Source organism: Haematobia irritans, chromosome 4 (assembly GCF_050003625.1).
Source record: "Haematobia irritans isolate KBUSLIRL chromosome 4, ASM5000362v1, whole genome shotgun sequence".
Taxonomy (NCBI): domain Eukaryota; kingdom Metazoa; phylum Arthropoda; class Insecta; order Diptera; family Muscidae; genus Haematobia; species Haematobia irritans.
The window spans coordinates 145,979,166-145,988,462 of record NC_134400.1 but is presented as its reverse complement, the minus strand read 5'-3'; the positions used below and the strand labels follow the sequence as shown (position 1 = coordinate 145,988,462).

The window sequence follows — 9,297 nt, the reverse complement described above, 5'->3', positions numbered from 1 at the left end:
TTTTGAGGAAAGTTGTTAGCCAATGGTTTTCGTAATGAAAAATGTAGGGAGGCTGATATCATACCAAGATAGACCAGTATATGCTTAATGGAATTATTCATCTGTCTTTCAACCCATACCACTGTGCAATGTCAGCGTACTCTCGAAAATGATGCGGCAGCTTTAAAACGCTCTATGGCACTAAGCTTTTCAAATCGCCAAATGATCACTGTGTTGTTACGGTCTGAAGTTAACACCGTAAGTAATCGCTGGCGTCAACATCGCCAATTGCGGCGACCTGTCATGAAATGAACTGGCCGTCGCAGTAACGTCCACTTAATTGTATATTTCGCCAAAGAGTTTCAGTATGTGCTTAAAACTGTTCAAACTGTAGGCATACAGATTTAGTCGTTAACGCACGGCCAATACGTACACTTAGTTCAAATAAAACAAAACGCAATCAGAGCAAAAGAGAAACGAAATCGCAACGCGAAAAGAAAAGTTCTTTTTACCTGTGGTCAGCCAATAAATAAACTCGATTTTCAACAAAAAAAAGTCAACTTAGGGTCACTAATCAAAATTTTCAAAAAAAAAAAAAAAAAAACAAAGAAACACGCTTAATATATGTAAATCATTGTTTCAAATGTGGATATGAAAAATTTTAAATATATTTTGTTGATAAAAATATAAACTAGAAATCTTTCCAGTAAGAAGCTTAATATATACAATCCAAAGAAAATTAAAACAGAAATATATAGTTGTTTAAAAATAATAAAAAAATTAGTGAATTGATTACGTATCTTACACTTGTTGCTACTGACAAAGTGTTAATTATTTGATTACATAGTTTTTGGAGCATTAAATCGCTATCCATAATAACAACAACATTTCAGCATCGCTGATTTCAAATCAATTCAATCATTATTTGCACCTCACTACGTAATAGCATAGTATACCTACGTAGGAAGGTATCTATTGTGGAATTTAACAGGCTTCCAGCGGTATTTAAATTAATATATCATTGAAATCTCAACTAAACAATCCAATCAAAGCCTACCATACCTACTGTCATCAGCAACAAAAACGCACAGCGGGGTTAGTATTATGCTCGTATATCCAAATATGTATATTTGCTCAACATACAAACATATAAACAATTACGTATTTACATACCATTTAATTTGTATAAATAGTTATTAATGTTTTCTTCTATTTCTATTGTTGTTATTGCCGCATATATATTTTGTTGACGACATTGCCCAAGAACTTTACCGCTCGATGTGCAAGATCACACACCACCAACGGAAACGGAAGCTTATATTAAGACACCATAGTAAAAACAATAACAAACGATGTGCTTTCAACAGTAATGGATTATCTGTGAAATACAATTGTGTGTGTGTGTGCATGTGTTTTTAAATGGTTTATGTGTTCAGTTGATTTTGCAAGTGACAAAAAGAAGCAACTGTCCTATTAATAGTAATTTACAATAGGTCCGTTCCACTAAGAAACATTCACTAAAAATCACATACGTGGATTGCCTTTTATATTTGGGTATTCGAAAACAAAAACAAATCGTTCTATTGTTTTTCAAAATATTCCCCATTAAGATCTATACACTATAGCATGCGTGTGAACCAATAGTCGAAACATCTCTGATTGGGGTATCTCCAAAACATACCCCAGCAAAAAAATGGAGCACTATTTCAGCAGGATTGTAAGGGAGAGATGCAGTATCAACTGCTTACAAAACAACCGAATCAGCGCTGATTTTTGTGGGCGATGTCCCGATCTAGGGCAGCTTCTACATAGCGCTGATATAATTTCTCATTTTAATAGATATATTGCTCAGAAGTGATATATAATCTTGAGTATAGCATTGTTGGCATGAAGGAAAACAGCACTACCTTCCATGCATCTATACTGCATGAATTGCTTACAATAACGTAAACGAATGATCATAAACTAGTTTGATTACTCGTTTACGTTATTGCCACCGATTCATGCAGTGTGGATGCACTGCCTACTTTTTTGTATACCACAAAGCGCAACTAAACTCTTACTGCTGAGTATTTTTTGCTGGGACATTTGAATACATCAACCGCTTCTTCAGGTGTCGATAAACGTTGACCTCCCATTTTATTATACCCTGCGCCACACTGTGGAACAGGGTATTATAAGTTAGTGCATATGTTTGCAACACCCAGAAGGAGACGAGATAGACAAATGGTGTCTTTGGCAAAAATGCTCAGGGTGGGCTCTTGAGTCGATATAGCGATGTCCGTCTGTCCGTGAACACATTTTTGTAATCAAAGTCTAGGTCGCAGTTTTAGTCCAATCGACTTCAAATTTGGCACGAGTATGTGTTTTGGCTCAGAATAGATCCCTATTGATTTTGGAAGAAATCGGTTCAGATTTAGATATAGCTTCCATATATATTTCGCCCGATACGGACTTATATGGCCCCAGAAGCCAGAGTTTTACCCTAATTTACTTAAAATTTTGCACAAGAAGAACAATTAGTACTATAGTCAAGTGTGCCAAATTTTATTGAAATCGGTTCAGATTTAGATATAGCTCCAATATATAGCTTTCGGCCGATTTACATTCATATGACCACAGAGGCCAATTTTTTGCTCCGATTTAATTGAAATTTTGCATAGGGAGTAATATTAGCATTGTAACTATGCGTGCCTAATTTGGTTGAAATCGGTTCAGATTTGGATATATCTCCCATATATAGCTTTCGCCCGATTTACACTCATATGACCACAGAGGCCAATTTTTAACTCCGATTTAGTTGAAATTTTGCACAGGGAGTAGAATTAGCATTATAGCCATGCATGCCAAATTTGGTTGGCATGGGTTCAGATTTAGATATAGCTCCCATATATATGTTTTTCTGATTTCGACAAAAATGGTCAAAATACCAACATTTTCCTTGTTAAATCGCCAATGCTTAGTCGAAAAGTTGTAAAAATGGTTCTAATTTCCCTAAATTTCTAATACATATATATCGAGCGATAAATCATAAATAAACTTTTGCGAAGTTTCCTTAATATTGCTTCAGATTTAACTGTTTTCCATATTTTTATACCCTCCATCATAGGATGGGGGTATATTAACTTTGTCATTCCGTTTGTAACACATCGAAATATTGCTCTAAGACCCCATAAAGTATATATATTCTGGGTCGTGGTGAAATTCTGAGTCGATCTAAGCATGTCCGTCCCTCCGTCCGTCTGTTGAAATCACGCTAACTTCCGAACGAAACAAGCTATCGACTTGAAACTTGGCACAAGTAGTTGTTATCGATGTAGGTCGGACGGTATCGGTCCACTTTTACGTATAGCCCCCATATAAAGGGACCCTCAGATTTGGCTTGTGGAGCCTCTAACAGAAGCATATTTCATCCGATCCGGCTGAAATTTGGTATATGGTGTTGGTATATGGTCTCTGATAACCATGCAAAAATTGGTCCACATCGGTCCATAATTATATATAGCCCCCATATAAACCGATCCCCAGATTTGGCTTGCGGAGCCTAAAATAGAAGCAAATTTCATCCGATCCGGCTGAAATTTGGTACATGGTGTTGGTATATGGTCTCTAACGACCATGCAAAAATTGGTTCAGATCGGTCCATAATTATATATAGCCCCCATATAAACCGATCCCCAGATTTGGCTTGCGGAGCCTCAAAGAGAAGAAAATTTCATCCGATCCGGCTGAAATTTGAAACATTCTCCAGATTTGACCTCCGGAGCCTCTTGGAGGAGCAAAATTCATCCGATCCGGTTCAAATTAGACACGTGGTGTTAGTATATGGTCGCTAACAACCATACCAAAATTGGTCCAATCACACAAAAATTGGTCCATATCGGTTCATAATCATGGTTGCCACTAGAGCCAAAAATAATCTACCAACATTTTATTTCTATAGAAATTTTATTTCTATAGAAAATTTTGTCAAAATTTTATTTCTAGAGAAAATTTTGTTAAAATTTTATTCGGTTCATAATAAAATTTTCATCATTGTCAAAATTTTATTTCTATAGAAAATTTTGTCAAAATGTTATTTCTATAGAAAATTTTGTTCAAATTTTATTCGGTTCATATTCATGGTTGCCACTCGAGCCAAAAATCATCTACCAAGATTTTATTTCTATAGAAAATTTTGTCAAAAGTTTATTTCTATAGAAAATTTTGTTAAAATTTTATTTCTGTAGAAATTTTTGTCAAAATTTTCTTTCTATAGAAAATTTTGTGAAATTTTTTATTTCTATAGAAAATTTTGTGAAAATTTTATTTCTATAGAAAATTTTGTGAAAATTTTATTCCTGTAGAAAATTTTGTCAAAATTTTATGTCTACTTTGTCAAACTGAATTATATACGTGTTGGATCGATCTTTTTTGATTTAATATATACCACGTATGGACTTACATACAATTTAGAAGATGGTGTTAGGAGGTTTCAAGATACCTTGCCATCGGCAAGCGTTACCGCAACCCAAGTAATTCGATTGTGGATGGCAGTGTTTAGATGAAGTATCTACGCAATCCATGATGGAGGGTACATAAGCTTCGGCCTGGCCGAACTTACGGCCGTATGTACTTGTTTTTTTACTAACATTGTGTTCCACCCTAGTGCCGACTTAAATTTTGAGTCTATAGATTTTGTAGAAGTCTATCAAATTCTGTCCAGATCGAGTGATATCTAAATGTATGTAAAGGGTGATTCTTTTGAGGTTAGGATTTTCATGCATTAGTATTTGACAGATCACGTGGGATTTCAGACATGGTGTCAAAGAGAAAGATGCTCAGTATGCTTTGACATTTCATCATGAATAGACGAACGATCTGCCACAACGTCGAATTTTCAGTGAATGGGCCCTAGAAAAGTTGGCAGAAAATCCGCTTTTTTATCGACAAATTTTGTTCAGCGATGAGGCTCATTTCTGGTTGAATGGCTACGTAAATAAGCAAAATTGCCGCATTTGGAGTGAAGAGCAACCAGAAGCCGTTCAAGAACTGCCCATGCATCCCGAAAAATGCACTGTTTGGTGTGGTTTGTACGCTGATGGAATCATTGGACCGTATTTTTTCAAAGATGCTGTTGGACGCAACGTTACGGTGAATGGCGATCGCTATCGTTCGATGCTAACAAACTTTTTGTTGCCAAAAATGGAAGAACTGAACTTGGTTGACATGTGGTTTCAACAAGATGGCGCTACATGCCACACAGCTCGCGATTCTATGGCCATTTTGAGGGAAAACTTCGGAGAACAATTCATCTCAAGAAATGGACCGGTAAGTTGGCCACCAAGATCATGCGATTTGACGCCTTTAGACTATTTTTTGTGGGGCTACGTCAAGTCTAAAGTCTACAGAAATAAGCCAGCAACTATTCCAGCTTTGGAAGACAACATTTCCGAAGAAATTCGGGCTATTCCGGCCGAAATGCTCGAAAAAGTTGACCAAAATTGGACTTTCCGAATGGACCACCTAAGACGCAGCCGCGGTCAACATTTAAATGAAATTATCTTCAAAAAGTAAATGTCATGGACCAATCTAACGTTTCAAATAAAGAACCGATGAGATTTTGCAAATTTTATGAGTTTTTTAAAAAAAAAAGTTATCAAGCTCTTAACAAATCACCCTTTATTTGGGACAGTCCTCTATATATAGACCAGAGAATGAAGCCGCCGAGTCGCGCCGATTTAAATCAGAAAAATTTGTATATAATTGTCGTATTTTTCCCAAAATTTTGAACACAACCAATCATATTTAAGCTGCTATAATAATTTAGCAAAAATTTAGCTCAGAAAATTTGAACGAAAAGTAAATTTGTTTGTAAGATAGGTTGTACAACTAATCTCATTACCATTCGATTATCTTCAAATTGATTTTATAATGGATAATTGTCCGCCGCCGAGTGAACAAAATTATATTGGCTCAGCCGTCAAGCCGCCGCCGCCGGAGGCAAAAATTTAGTGTCCGCCGCCGCCGACAAAAATGGGTCGGCTTCATTCTCTGATATAGACCCCAACACATTTGACGGATATGATGTGGTATCGAAAATTTAGATCTACAAAGTGGTGCAGGGTATAACATAGTCGGCCCCGCCCGACTTTAGACTTTCCTTACTTGTTTTTTACGTACGGTAATAAAAAGAAGTCATTCAGTGCCAAGTCAGGACTATACGTCGGATGATCCATCAAATCCAGTTGTTTGAGCCGATACGTAAGAGCTCGCATTGTCCTGGTGAACAGGGCAGCCGATTTATCGGCATTTTGACGATTTTTTACTCAAAAAATGGACAATTCCGATTTTTTCCGATTTTAACGATATTAACTACGTTCTCTAGACACATAGTTTACGGAGTTAAAATTTTTACATTTTGAAGAAACTTTTGAAAATATTAAAATAAATTTGAAAAATTTTGGGAAAAAAAAATCGGAAACAAAACGTGGAGTACTTTGGCTCTTCGAGTTTTGTCAAAATTCGTACAAATAATCATGATTCTGCCAAACTCCACAGCAAACGTAGAAATTTTTAAGCAAAAAACTAAAATTAGATGCTATTAGGCAATTCATTGGATGGAATATTCTGTTCAAAAAATAAGCTAAAATGAAATAACTCAAGTTGTTTTAATAACAGGTTGGCTGATAAGTCCCCGGTCTAACAAAGAAAAACACATTTTTTTGTTGCCAAAATTTGTTTCTAATATTCAACATAATTCCTTCAAGATCGATAGAACGATTATAACGATCTTCCAATTTTTTGATACCATTTTGGTAGTACTCCTTCGGTTTTGCCTCAAAATAGGCCTCAGTTTCGGCGATCACCTCTTCATTGCAGCCAAATTTTTTCCCCTGCGAGCATCCTTTTGAGGTCTGAGAACAAGAAAAAAGGTGGGGAAGCAATTCGAAGCCCAATTCATGAATTTTTGCCATCGTTCTCAATGACTTGTGGCACGGTGCGTTGTCTTGGTGGAACAACACTTTTTTCTTCTTTCTATGGGGCCGTTTTGCCGCGATTTCGACCTTCAAATGCTCCAATAACGCCATATAATAGTCACTGTTGATGGTTTTTCCCTTCTCAAGATAATCGTTAAAAATTATTCCATGCGCATTCCAAAAAACAGAGGTCATTACTTTGCCAGCGAATTTTGAATCTTTCCACGCTTCGGAGACCGTTCACCGGTCGCTGTCCACTCAGCCGACTGTCGATTGGACTCAGGAGTGTAGTGATGGAGCCATGTTTCATCCATTGTCACATATCGATGGAAAAACACGGATGTATTACGAGTTAACAGCTGCAAACACCGCTCAGAATCATCAACACGTTGTTGTTTTTGGTCAAATGTGAGCTCGCGCGGCACCCATTTTGCACAGAGCTTCCGCATATCCAAATATTGATGAATGATATGACCAACACGTTCTTTTGATATCTTTAAGGCCTCTACTATCTCGATCAACTTCATTTTACGGTCATTCAAAATAATTTTGTGGATTTTTTGATGTTTTCTTCGGTAACCACCTCTTTCGGGCGTCCACTGCGTTCACCGTCCTCCGTGCTCATTTCACCACGCTTGAATTTTGCATACCAATCAATTATTGTTGATTTCCCTGGGGCAGAGTCCGGAAACTCATTATCAAGCCAAGTTTTTGCTTCCACCGTATTTTTCCCTTCACAAAACAGTATTTTATCAAAACACGAAATTCCTTTTTTCCATTTTTTTTTCACAATAACAAAAGCTGCTTCACAAAAGACGCTTTATCTCACAAACTAATTGACTTACAGACGTCAAATTTTGGCACGAATCATCTGAAGGTTGGTACTATATAAAAATAATATACACACTGAAAAAAAAGCATGTCCGGTTCCAAAGATTTTGTCTTTACTTTAAAAATGTTGGTATTGATTCCGCGCCAAAGAAGCGGAGAATTCAAGTAAGGATACTTTTAAGACACAATTCTCTTTTAAATTTGGGTTTTGTGTACTTGCTTCTAGGAAGCAAATTTTAATTTTTCGCTTTTTCAGCCTTTTTTCTTCATATGCTATCAAAGTCCTTTAAAAACGAGTTAACGACAGCTTTATTTTCCAAATTAAGGCTCGACTTCCAATAAAAATTATGCTATGTTTCAAGTAAAAAACGTCTTTAAAATAAAGTGTTGAAAAACATGTCCTATATTAGAACAATTTTTTGCTTTGTAGTCAAGATGCAAAAAGGCAACAAATTTAATGGCAATTTCATTAAATTTAAAGATTTTTTTTTGAATTATTAAAGTCAAATTAACCTTAGCCCAAACATTTTTTCTTTCATGTTATGATACCCATTTGTAAGTGAAATCACTCAATTATAAGGACAATACGACTTCATTGAAAAGTTTGTCGACTTTTGGACAAGGAAAAAATTTCCATTAGAGAAATATGTCTTCTATGCTAAGCAAAATTTGCATTCGTATTTTAAAGACATGAAAACTTTGACCTCACGACAATATTTTTTTCAGTGCATTTAATACTAGCGACGCTATCTATGTGTCAGACCGGGGACTTATCAGCCAACCTATTACTCAGAATGTGCAATAGAAAGTTTTACTAATTATGATAAAATTCTAGTACAGTATAAAAAATAACTACCCAGCAAAAAAATTTGGAAGTTCTTCTACAGCCACAACTTTAAAAGCACTTCCAAAAATGTACTCCCTAAGATGTTCTTTATTTGAACTGCAGAGGAAGTTTATTTGAGTCAATTTTTTTATAACTCGCTTTTTTCATATTTTTAGCGTGAAATTTAAAATTTTATTGTTTCAAACAGGTTAAAAACAGATTAAGAATTAATAAATTAGTGCAAATTAATTAAATTTTGCCGAAAAAGATGCTAAATCCTTTTTAGAAAAATTGTGATTTTATGCAAATATTAAAAATATGTCAAACGTTCCGGACAAGCGTTATAATGTATTAAAAATCATAAAAATTTTAAAAATTATTTATTCGTCAAAATATCACAAAATTTCTTAATTCACATCTAAAACATTGAATTCGCTTCACACCTTAAGAAGTGATCAAAATTCAGTGCAACGGCTGTTGAAATGGTGAACATCCGTCGTATGACAAACGAATGTTAAATTCATCTTCAAATTTGCACCACTTCCGGATCCAAAAAGAACATTTTCACTGCTTTTTTGGCGACGCTTTTTTTTGCTGGGTACATATAGACATATCTATCGGAAACACCAGAAAAAACCGCGGGACTTTTTATTTAGTTTCAAAATATATAATTTTTAAATAAAAGTGTTACTCAATTAATAA

General features: G+C 35.4%; 1 protein-coding gene across 2 annotated transcripts in view; it reads left to right on the top strand.

The window, feature by feature from the left end:
• Positions 1 to 371: 371 nt before the first annotated feature.
• The window catches only part of LOC142233775 (proton-coupled amino acid transporter-like protein acs), an 85,282-nt gene continuing 76,356 nt past the window's right edge, over positions 372 to 9,297 (top strand). The window contains exon 1 of one of the 2 annotated variants that reach the window (XM_075304808.1): positions 372 to 685. The gene's annotated coding sequence lies outside the window, so the exon portion shown is untranslated. The other variant, XM_075304807.1, reaches the window with a different exon arrangement.